We start from the raw sequence: 12,495 nt of genomic DNA, 5'->3' as shown, positions 1-12,495 counted from the left end.
CCCCAAAGATTTGCTAACCCCGAATTGAATGTACCCTCCCTAAACCTCTAACCCTCTGGATCTACTGCACCAGAGAGCCAAGCCTTGGAGCTGGAGGCGGAAGGGACCCTGCAGCCCTAGGAGAGGAAGGAGGGAGTTGCCGAGAAGGAGATACTGCCCAACTCCAGTAAACCGAATCAAGGTAAGGCTCTGTAAGTGGGTCTCTAGGCAAGGACAGAGTGGAGGTACCCTTCTGTGGGGTATTCTCCCCTCTGTTTCACTGATGAAACAGAGGGGAGGAGACTGGCACAGAGAGGAGGAGACCGGCACGGGAGAGAAAAACAGGAGGAGGGCCGTGGGCCGGACCCACGGGCTGCGGGCCGGACCAACAGGCCGCGGGCCGGCCTGAGAACGGCCCAAGCCGAGCCCAACGCCACCCGGGCCGAGCCCAGCCGGACTCGACCTGCGGGTGACAGGCCCCGGCCATGGCTGCCCTAGGGCTGAGGGGCAGCCAAGGGCCGCCGGGTCTGCCGTGCCGGCGACCAACGCGGCCTCAAGGCCGCCAGCCCCAGCCGAGCCCCACCTCTCCGCCGGCCGAGAGGTGGTGGCGAGACTCCCACAAGAAAAAGGAAAAAGGGGGAAGAAGGAAACAGAAGAAGAAGAAAGAAAAAAAAAATATATATTAAAATACTTACCTCGGGCCACGGCCTTACCTAGCCGTGGTCGGAGCCGGTGAAGACCCCCCGGAGGAGGTCCGGCCTCGATCTCACCTCCCGGCCCTTCCCCCTCTTCTCCGGCAACACTTCGAAGAAGGGAAGAAGGGGCCGGCCTCCCGCCGCCGTTGCCCGAGGGAGGAGCACCCTTTTTTCGGCCGGTGGATCGGGGGGCGTTGCATCCCCCGGTCGTCCGCGAAGGAGAGAAGACGGTCGGGAAGGGGCTTCGGCCAGAGCGGGAGGGATTGGAGGCGGAGGAGGCCGGGAAGGGGCTTCGGCCAGAGCGGGAGGGACCGGAGGCGGAGGAGGCCGAAGAAGGGAGAGGGGCGCGCGAAAGAGGCGGAAGCATCTGGAACCCCCTGGAAAAGGCCCTTAACGGGTCTGCCTAGCGGGTCGGATCCGAGTCCGGATCTGAAACCCGTTAGGCCTAAATCCTTTAATTCGATTTGGGTGAGTCCGATGAGGGATTGATTCCAGCCCAATCGAGTTAAACGGGTCAATTAAGCCTAATTGGTGTTGAGTCTGAACCCAATCAAGCCTGATTGAACCCGAATTAAGTAGATTGGGCTAAATCCAAACCCAATAGGAACTGAACCGAGCCCAATTGAATGAAATGGGTTAAATTAAGCCCAATTGAGCAGGGTCTAAACCCCCATTTATGCAATAGTAATCCCAGCAGGCCCAATTAATTGTAAATCAGGCCCAGTTCAAGCTAATTAAATTGACAAAGGGCCTAATTGGCTGAAAGAGGCTGGATTTAGTTTTAACTCAGGCCCAACCCTGTCATTAAAAAGCCCAATTAACCATATGGACCCAAATGGCTTTAAATGAACACCAAAGGCTTCAAATTGGCTAAATTAAAATGGGCTAAGATCCTTGGTTGGGACCCAAGCAAGTCCATGATAAGATAAACCAAATTCTATAATAAATAGAGAATAATATGATTCCTATAATGTGGTTTTAGGAATCAACGATTTGCCACCAAGACTTTGGATAACGAATTTGCGGTAAGTAATCTATCTTAATCTTATCGTAGATCTTGTATTACATTTTATAAGATGAACCAGTGTTTTTCATACAATTTGAATTGTATATATGATTTGTGAAGAAAGTAAGTAACCTGTTCTAATTCTGTTTTGGATCATATCATGTTATTAATGTTTCCTCAGCATTTTTTTTAAGAATATATGTTTCATGCATGATATGTTACAATGCATAAGTAACTTGCATGATCCCAGAAGCTATGGCTATGTATGCAACATGATGATACTGATATTTTAATCATGCATGTAAGTTTATAAAGTCTTAGCTAGCCCAGAGGCACTATAATGGGCTCAAAGATGCTACTGAGAATGACTGAGCCGCCAGTGGCTGAATAGTAACTGAGCTTGCCCCGCCAGTGGCTGAATAGTAACTGAGCTGCCCCGCCAGTGGCTGAATAGTAACTGAGCCTGCCCCGCCAGTGGCTGAATTGGAATTGGGCCTGCCCCGCCAGTGGCTGAATAGTAACTGAGCTTGCCCTGCCAGTGGCTGAATAGTAACTGAGCCTGCCCCGCCAGTGGCTGAATAGTAACTGAGCTGGCCCCGCCAGTGGTCGAGTCTGACTTCGCAGTAGCATCCGAGAGAAAAAGGACCACGGCATGCCGGGGGCACGGTTTTATGCATATATTATGAAAATTTTGTGATTTGCACTACTACCTTGTTTAAATTGCATACATATTATGCCAGGATGATTATTAGATAAACATGCATGTCAGCTTCTCAAACCCTGATTTACATGTTTAGCCTACTGGTTGATCCGGTAGGATTATGCAGGATTACTTACTGAGCCGTGTAGCTCACATCTGTTTATGCTTCGTTTTCTTTCAGATCCTCATCAGTGATCGCCACCAGATATGTTTTTATTTTGTTACAGAGCTTCGTATTTTTGGAGAAGCTTATATACTTTTGTACATTTGAATAGCATAGAAGTTCTGTATTTTTGGTTTCAAACTTGAAGGTTGTACTGCAAAACTTTTAATATATATATATAAGTTTGAATCCTTTTGGCTACCTGTTACCCCTGTATGAGGCTGCGTGCTACTGTGGGCGATAGTCGGCAATAGCACGGCCGTGTCACGGATCCGGATCCGGGGCGTGACATCTAGTGGTATCAGAGCCTTAGGTTAAACAATAGAATAACCATAAAATGCCTAAGGAAAGGGGTAGTTAAGAATGTCACCGTCATGGAAAATGTTATAATATGCTAGTTTATCATAATCTCACTTTAAAAAAAAAAAAAATTTTGACTGCTAGGCGATCATTAGGAAGACATGGACGACGACCGGAGACCACCCTCCCCAGAGCCTAGCGAGCGGTCAGCTTCCCCGGATACTCCACGGTCTGCAGCAGGTCAAGCAGGCCTTGCCGGGGTATATCAGCTTATGGCACAAGTGCTGCAACAGCAACAGATGATGCAGCTGGCCGCTATGCCACCGGCAGGCACCTGCTATGAGAGGTTTCGCCGACTAAACCCTCCGACCTTTGAGGGTGGGCCTGACCCTATGGCAGCAGAAGCATGGATCCGGGAAATAGAGAAGATGTTCCGAGCTCTTCTTTTCCCCGATGAGGTGAAGGTCCGGCTGGCGACCTCTATGCTGACAGGAAACGCCGAATACTGGTGGACGGCCATGGAGACGGCTTATGCCGTTGACGGACTTACATGGAGGGAAACTTTGCCTACCTGAAAATGTTCTTTTCAAGGGTGTTGCCCGATTTGGGCGATACGGCAAAATGAGTCCTCGCTACATCGGTCCACTTGAGGTGTGACTAATTTCGAGGACGAAATTTATTTAAGGGGGGAAGGATGTAATGTCCGGGCCCAATACAGACTAGGCCCAATACTGTAGGGCCCAGTTTGAGGGTATTGGGCCAGGATGCAGGGTTAGCAGGCCCAGAAAGAATAGGCTCCCATCTTCCCCGAGGGCTGAAAAGACAAGACCACCAGATGGCCAACGGAGAAACCCCCCACCGGCATGCAAAACAGGAGCCCGCCACCTCCTCCCCCTCGGCAAATGAGCTGTGAGCTGGCCTGAGGAGGAGGGGCAGCTGGTGGCTCCCGGAGCAGTGAGGAAGGAGAGAACGCCACCTCTCCTTTGGGGTCAAGTCATAAGCCCTGTATTTAAAACCCCAAAGATTTGCTAACCCCGAATTGAATGTACCCTCCCTAAACCTCTAACCCTCTGGATCTACTGCACCAGAGAGCCAAGCCTTGGAGCTGGAGGCGGAAGGGACCCTGCAGCCCTAGGAGAGGAAGGAGGGAGTTGCCGAGAAGGAGATACTGCCCAACTCCAGTCAACCGAATCAAGGTAAGGCTCTGTAAGTGGGTCTCTAGGCAAGGACAGAGTGGAGGTACCCCTCTGTGGGGTATTCTCCCCTCTGTTTCACTGATGAAACAGAGGGGAGGAGACTGGCACAGAGAGGAGGAGACCGGCACGGGAGAGAAAAACAGGAGGAGGGCCGTGGGCCGGACCCACGGGCTGCGGGCCGGACCAACAGGCCGCGGGCCGGCCTGAGAACGGCCCAAGCCGAGCCCAACGCCACCCGGGCCGAGCCCAGCCGGACTCGACCTGCGGGTGACAGGCCCCGGCCATGGCTGCCCTAGGGCTGAGGGGCAGCCAAGGGCCGCCGGGTCTGCCGTGCCGGCGACCAATGCGGCCTCAAGGCCGCCAGCCCCAGCCGAGCCCCACCTCTCCGCCGGCCGAGAGGTGGTGGCGAGACTCCCACAAGAAAAAGGAAAAAGGGGGAAGAAGGAAACAGAAGAAGAAGAAAGAAAAAAAAAATATATATATTAAAATACTTACCTCGGGCCACGGCCTTACCTAGCCGTGGTCGGAGCCGGTGAAGACCCCCCGGAGGAGGTCCGGCCTCGATCTCACCTCCCGGCCCTTCCCCCTCTTCTCCGGCAACACTTCGAAGAAGGGAAGAAGGGGCCGGCCTCCCGCCGCCGTTGCCCGAGGGAGGAGCACCCTTTTTTCGGCCGGTGGATCGGGGGGCGTTGCATCCCCCGGTCGTCCGCGAAGGAGAGAAGACGGTCGGGAAGGGGCTTCGGCCAGAGCGGGAGGGATTGGAGGCGGAGGAGGCCGGGAAGGGGCTTCGGCCAGAGCGGGAGGGACCGGAGGTGGAGGAGGCCGAAGAAGGGAGAGGGGCGCGCGAAAGAGGCGGAAGCATCTGGAACCCCCTGGAAAAGGCTCTTAACGGGTCTGCCTAGCGGGTCGGATCCGAGTCCGGATCCGAAACCCGTTAGGCCTAAATCCTTTAATTCGATTTGGGTGAGTCCGATGAGGGATTGATTCCAGCCCAATCGAGTTAAACGGGTCAATTAAGCCTAATTGGTGTTGAGTCTGAACCCAATCAAGCCTGATTGAACCCGAATTAAGTAGATTGGGCTAAATCCAAACCCAATAGGAACTGAACCGAGCCCAATTGAATGAAATGGGTTAAATTAAGCCCAATTGAGCTGGGTCTGAATCCCCATTTATGCAATAGTAATCCCAGCAGGCCCAATTAATTGTAAATCAGGCCCAGTTCAAGCTAATTAAATTGACAAAGGGCCTAATTGGCTGAAAGAGGCTGGATTTAGTTTTAACTCAGGCCCAACCCTGTCATTAAAAAGCCCAATTAACCATATGGACCCAAATGGCTTTAAATGAACATCAAAGGCTTCAAATTGGCTAAATTAAAATGGGCTAAGATCCTTGGTTGGGACCCAAGCAAGTCCATGATAAGATAAACCAAATTCTATAATAAATAGAGAATAATATGATTCCTATAATGTGGTTTTAGGAATCAACGATTTGCCACCAAGACTTTGGATAACGAATTTGCGGTAAGTAATCTGTCTTAATCTTATCGTAGATCTTGTATTACATTTTATAAGATGAACCAGTGTTTTTCATACAATTTGAATTGTATATATGATTTGTGAAGAAAGTAAGTAACCTGTTCTAATCCTGTTTTGGATCATATCATGTTATTAATGTTTCCTCAGCATTTTTTTTAAGAATATATGTTTCATGCATGATATGTTACAATGCATAAGTAACTTGCATGATCCCAGAAGCTATGGCTATGTATGCAACATGATGATACTGATATTTTAATCATGCATGTAAGTTTATAAAGTCTTAGCTAGCCCAGAGGCACTATAATGGGCTCAAAGATGCTACTGAGAATGACTGAGCCGCCAGTGGCTGAATAGTAACTGAGCTTGCCCCGCCAGTGGCTGAATAGTAACTGAGCTGCCCCGCCAGTGGCTGAATAGTAACTGAGCTTGCCCCGCCAGTGGCTGAATTGGAATTGGGCCTGCCCCGCCAGTGGCTGAATAGTAACTGAGCTTGCCCTGCCAGTGGCTGAATAGTAACTGAGCCTGCCCCGCCAGTGGCTGAATAGTAACTGAGCTGGCCCCGCCAGTGGTCGAGTCTGACTTCGCAGTAGCATCCGAGAGAAAAAGGACCACGGCATGCCGGGGGCACGGTTTTATGCATATATTATGAAAATTTTGTGATTTGCACTACTACCTTGTTTAAATTGCATACATATTATGCCAGGATGATTATTAGATAAACATGCATGTCAGCTTCTCAAACCCTGATTTACATGTTTAGCCTACTGGTTGATCCGGTAGGATTATGCAGGATTACTTACTGAGCCGTGTAGCTCACATCTGTTTATGCTTCGTTTTCTTTCAGATCCTCATCAGTGATCGCCACCAGATATGTTTTTATTTTGTTACAGAGCTTCGTATTTTTGGAGAAGCTTATATACTTTTGTACATTTGAATAGCATAGAAGTTCTGTATTTTTGGTTTCAAACTTGAAGGTTGTACTGCAAAACTTTTAATATATATATATATAAGTTTGAATCCTTTTGGCTACCTGTTACCCCTGTATGAGGCTGCGTGCTACTGTGGGCGATAGTCGGCAATAGCACGGCCGTGTCACGGATCCGGGTCCGGGGCGTGACAAAAATCTTCATGTCACTGAGAGTACTTCACCTCCGTGTCAACTCTTATAGTTTCTTCGAGGCCTTTGAAGAGGGCATGATGTTATTCTGTGTTCTATCTCAGGTGGAAGGGAAGACAATTGCCTACCCATCAGCTTCTCTTCATTGTATACTAATCTGAGCAAGCATTGCCAACTGACTATAGAGAAATATCAGTGAAGTGTTTCAAGATTGTTGTCATGGCTCATTAGTTATTAGTACTTGGGGACGTAGTAGTTGAAAAGAATAAATGTACATGGATGTATTTTTTCCATCACCATCTTAATTTGTTGTGAAATACCAACAATGAAATGTTCCTAGAGTCACACCAGTAGACGTAGATTGCTTATATTACTCAAGTTAATGTTCAAATCAAGCTTCCTTTCTATTAATTTGAAAGTTTTTCTCAGATATAAGAAAATAATTCAGTTTTAGAGCCAAAGATCGTAACTCTCGAACGGGTAATCAAAAAGATTCTAAAGCATCCTCGGACTTAGGTACGGTTCCTCCAATGATTGTAGCACTAAGTACTTCTGGGATAAAGCTTTTCCTCTGTAGCAGCCTTGTGTCGTAAACCCCTTTACGATCGGTCCTCCGTCGTCGTAAAGTAGTAAAGATCTCCACAAAGCTTTTGGGAAAGCGGGTAGGCTTGTGCTGAAGCGTAGCATTTCTGGTCGAACCACCGAATCACATCTTTTTTTGATGGGAGGGTACTTGAGCAGGTGACAGAAGAGGTTTTTCTCCACTTCTGATGTTGGACAATGGCATCAGTTTCCATTAAAGTAACAGCAAACACTGTGGGTCAGCTAACCTTGACCTAACAATTAATTTGGCCATTGTGGTCAGTAACACAATGAGCATCCCAATCGATCACCTGGTTACATTCACTGTAAGCTGTGGAATGCATGGAAACCGACTAGATTGATCGTCAATCACTCTACTCCAAATGTCAATCAGAAGTTTAATGTTTTATCACGACGGACATAAATAGCAATTAACATGATATATAGTGGATTTATTAATTATTTTCTCCCTCAAAAGAAACAATCTCTTGTAAGAAAAATATATGAGAGATGTCGCAGAAAGATATTTTAGAATATAGTGAAGCATTTGGAAAAGCACAATAAAATTTTAGTAAACCAAAATTTTATAATTGTTTCTAAAATAAAAAAAATTGAAAGATATTTTTAAAAATAAAAAAAAAATCTTTTCCAGATTCGGCAGTTAAGGATACCCGTTAGTTTAACAATATTTTGATAATAGCTAACGGCTAGGCTGATATTAGGTAGTTTTATTATTGCTTCTCGTGATGCCAATGATAATTTCTAAATTTGTTGAACAGAATATTTTACATGGTGCAGGCTTGAGATTAGGAGACCAGAGAATTAGATGGCAAGAGTTCCCATGGCACATAACAAGGTTTTAAGAAAATGATAGGCTCCAATATTAATTTGTAGAGACAAGGATGATCTTGTTAGCGTGAAGAAGCTTGGACAGCTAAGATTGGAACTTGCTTGACGAGATGACAAGAACGATGATAGATGATGGAAGAGTGAAACATATTCTCATGGAACTATAAAGAATTTAGCTTTGTTCCCAGATGCAATGGTTGGCTTGTGACTGCCAAGTACAAGACATTATGGTTGTCTTTGCTCCTTTGTCGATGTGATAATAAAACAAGCTACCCAAAGGCCGGCCTTCAGTAGAAGCATGGCAGGCGCCTTGGTTTCTCCTCAAACAGATGCGGCAAAAGCACAAATAACCAACAACTAAGGTACAAAGTTAGGTTTCTATATGGCCTCTCTGATAACTTTTAGAGAGAAAGATGGGAGAAGAGTTCAATATTTCTTCTTGAATATCGTATACAATTTATACTAGAATAAGGCTATTCCTGCAATCCTAAAGCTGGAAGATAATCAACAAAATCCCATAACAATCGGGATATATATACATGGAAAATAGGAGTAAATCACTCCCTAAAATCTCTCATCTTGATATCGATACAGCTCACGCCAACACTCCCCTCAAGTTGGTGTAAAAATGTCTTTGATACCCAACTTGCCAAGTGAGCTATGGAAGTTTCTACTTGATACTGCCTTTGTAAGTACATCAGCAAGCTGATCTTCTGATCGGACAAATGGAAAATTGATCACTCCCTTCTCAAGATTTTGTTTGATGAAATGCCGGTCTACCTCAATATGTTTAGTGCGATCGTGCTGAACCGGATTGTGAGAAATCTCAATGGCAGCCTTATTATCACAAAATAAGTTCATTGCTGAGTTTAGACTGAAACCCACTTCTGACAATAATCTCCTGAGCCATAAAAGTTCACATAAGCCTTTTGCCATTCCTCGAAACTCAGCCTCGGCGCTAGATAATGCAACCACCTTTTGCTTTTTGCTTCTCCAAGTAACCAAATTGCCGCCGACAAAAGTGAAGTATCTGGAAGTCGATTTTCTATCGGATATACTACCAGCCCAATCTGCGTCGGAATAGCCCTCAACTCGTAAATGACCATTTTTTGAAAACATAAGTCCTCTCCCTGGTGCTGACTTTAAGTACTGAATTATCCGAAGCACAACATTCATATGGTCTTCATTAGGATTATGCATGAATTGACTAACTATACTCACGGCATATGAGATATCGGGACGAGTATGTGAAAGATAAATCAATTTTCCCACTAAGCGTTGGTACCTTTCTTTGTTTGTTGGTGCCTGGTCTGAGCTTCCTCCAAGTTTTTGATTCTGAACCATTGGTGTATCTGCTGGTCTGCAATCGAGCATCCCCACCTCGGTTAACAAGTCTAGAACATACTTTCTTTGTGAAAGAAATATTCCCTTTTTCGATCTAGCCACCTCAATTCCTAGGAAGTACTTGAGACCTCCTAAGTTTTTCATCTCAAATTCTGCAGCAAGGTGTTTTTTCAGCTCGCAAATTTCCTTAGTATCATCCCCTGTAATTATCATGTCATCTACATAAATTATCAAGGCTGTCACTTTTCCATTTTTTCTCTTTAGGAAAAGAGTATGATCTGGGCTACTTTGCTTGAACCCATATTTTCTCATAGCCAAACTAAAACGACCGAACCATGCACGGGGTGACTGTTTTAGGCCATAAAGTGCTCGTTGTAGTTTGCATACCATTCCTGTGTCGGATGAGACGTAGCCTGGTGGGATATCCATGTACACCTCCTCTTCAAGGTCACCATGGAGGAAAGCGTTCTTTACATCAAACTGAAGAAGTGGCCAATCCAAATTTGCAGCTAGAGATAGCAATACCCGTACTGTATTTAATTTTGCTACCGGAGAGAATGTCTCCTGATAGTCGACTCCATAAGTTTGGGTATACCCTTTAGCTACTAACCTTGCCTTGTATCGTTCAATAGAGCCGTCAGCTTTGTGTTTGATGGAGAAGACCCACTTACATCCAACTGGTTTCTTTCCTTCTGGCAGTGGAACAAGGTCCCATGTTTTATTCTTTTTCAAAGCTTTCATCTCTTCTTCAATTGCCTGGAGCCATTTAGGATCCCTCAGAGCTTCAAGGATTCCAGCTGGAATTGCACAAGAAAACAATTCATTGCTGAATTTCTTGAGTGGTTCAGGCATTCTTTGAGTTGTCACATAATTAGAGATTGGATACTTCGATTGTTTTCCCTCGATATCAGGTGAGTATCGAGCTGGTGGTTTCCCTCTATTGTGCCTGAAAGGTAAGTGATAACAAGCAATAGGTGTATCCAAAACATGACTAGATGATGGAGCAGGAGAAGTTACCTCAAGGAAATTCTCATCGGAAGAAGCATTATTGTCTGGTACATGGAGTAGAGGGGTTTCTTTACTGGCCGAATCATGAGGAGTGCGACTTGCTCCTTCATGTGTTCCTTCTTCGACTGTGACAATGTCAGCTATAGTGCCTGCTTCATTTCCATTCATTTTCCTTTCATTACCTAGATCTGCAGCACCCGAATCATGGGGAATATTATGTGAATTTATTGACTCAATATTTACACGTTCCCACCACTTCTGCTCTTCTACCCACATCTCCCCCTGAAGAGGAGAAGTTGATACTGATGATGAGTAGAAGTTTTCAGATTCTAAAAAAGTAACATCCATGGTTATGTAGGTGCGGTTTGTAGCAGGATGATAACAGCAATATCCCTTCTTGTCTATACCATAACCCAAGAAAATACAACGAAGAGCACAAGGATCCAATTTTGTTCGTTGATTTTTGTGGAGATGTACAAAAGCAACACAACCAAAGACCTTTGGAGGAATAAGAAGCATAGATGACATTGTAAGATGTTTTGATAAAACTTGTAAAGGAGTTTTAAAACCCAATATCTTAGAGGGCATACGATTCATGAGGTAAACTGCAGTTACAACAGCACTATCCCAGTAACGGTTAGGCATTTTTGCTGCAATCAACAAAGCACGTGCAGTTTCCAAGATATGACGATTCTTCCGCTCTGCTACGCCATTCTGTTGTGGAGTTTGACTGCAGGAATATTCATGTAACAGACCATGTTGCTAAAAGTATCTCATAAAATCTTGATTTGTATATTCCCCTCCATTATCAGAACGTAGAATTCTGATTTTTGTTGAGAATTGATTCTGAATCATAGCATGAAATGCACAAAACACCTTAAACACCTCTTCTTTTCTCTTTATCAGATAAATCCAGGTCATTTTGGTACAGTCATCTACAAAAGTTACAAACCATCGTATACCACGAGTAGTTGTAAGGGGGGATGGACCCCAAACATCCGAATGAATCAAAGCAAATGGAACATCAACTTTATTATGACTAATAAGAAAAGATACACGGTGACTTTTTGCTAGAATGCAAGTTTCGCATTTGAAATCAGAACAATCTTTATTGAGAAATAATTCTGGGAATAAATGCTTCATATAACTAAATGATGGATGTCCCAATCGAGAATGCCATAACCAGATCCATTGTTCTGTTGTATCAGCCACGCCATTCACATGATTGATTCTGCTAGAGTTGAAATCATCCACATAGTATAACCCCTCTCTCTTAGTACCACGCCCAATAATCTCCTTCGTGAGAATATCCTGAAAAAGGCAAAATTTTGGAAACATTAGTGCTACACAGTTCAGTTCCTCAGTAATTTGTCCCACAGACAATAATTTATTTGAAAGGGAAGGAACTAAGAGAGTGTTAGATAAGGATAATAAGGGAGATAGCTCCACTGTTCCAGCACCCGTAACTGGGTACATGACTCCATTAGCATTGGAGATACTCATTTTCTGTGGCTCCGTAGTTGTAGCAAGATCTTTTGGGCAAATGTCATATGGTCCGTTGCACCGGAGTCCACAATCCATCCATCTTGTTTCTGTTTATAAGAAACCAGTAGAGCACTACCATTACCTGAATGCTTGAGGTCATTGGCTGATTCCAATTCAGATTCTTCAATTGGAGCTAGTGACAATTGCGGTCCAGTACTAGCCATTGCTACCCTTGCAGTTCCTTCATTAGATTCCTTCACTTCCTTTTGTTTGCGAGCCTTAAGTTCATGCCACCAATCTGGATAACCATGTAATTTGAAGCAAGTTTCTCGAGTATGTTTCGAGTTTCCACAGTGAGAACAACCACCTCCTTCATTCTCTATTTTTCCTCTAGCCTTATTTAGAGTATTGGGTTTTCCACCGCCAAATATAGAAGGCTTTTGTTTCACCATCTGAAGTTGAGGAACAGTTTTGGCACTTCTGGAAACCATAGCAGCAGCAGTAACATTATCATTGTGTGAAAGCATGACCGA

This window comes from Phoenix dactylifera, chromosome 5, assembly GCF_051530095.1.
Source record: "Phoenix dactylifera cultivar Ajwa chromosome 5, Ajwa_hap1_PhDact_Kaust_v1.1, whole genome shotgun sequence".
In the NCBI taxonomy this organism is placed as follows: Eukaryota; Viridiplantae; Streptophyta; class Magnoliopsida; order Arecales; family Arecaceae; genus Phoenix; species Phoenix dactylifera.
Note: the sequence above shows the minus strand (reverse complement) of the source record.